This window comes from Neophocaena asiaeorientalis, unplaced genomic scaffold (assembly GCF_003031525.2).
Source record: "Neophocaena asiaeorientalis asiaeorientalis breed wild unplaced genomic scaffold, Neophocaena_asiaeorientalis_V1.1 scaffold533, whole genome shotgun sequence".
NCBI classification, from domain to species: Eukaryota; Metazoa; Chordata; class Mammalia; order Artiodactyla; family Phocoenidae; genus Neophocaena; species Neophocaena asiaeorientalis.
Genome location: NW_020172671.1, coordinates 1,952,033 through 1,952,233, shown reverse-complemented (window position 1 = coordinate 1,952,233; position 201 = coordinate 1,952,033).

The window sequence follows — 201 nt, the reverse complement described above, 5'->3', positions numbered from 1 at the left end:
TGTTTCTCATGCACATAAATCTTCAATAAGTTATTTTTGAGTATATGTTATCATTTTAGGTCTAAAGTGCTAATGGTGTATTTTTTTATTTCATTAGTTAAATGAAATAGGTAGCATGTTTTGTTTTTCTCAGATGTATGTTTGGTGGCTATGGATTAGAAATCCTTGAATGTTTTACATATATATATATATATATATATA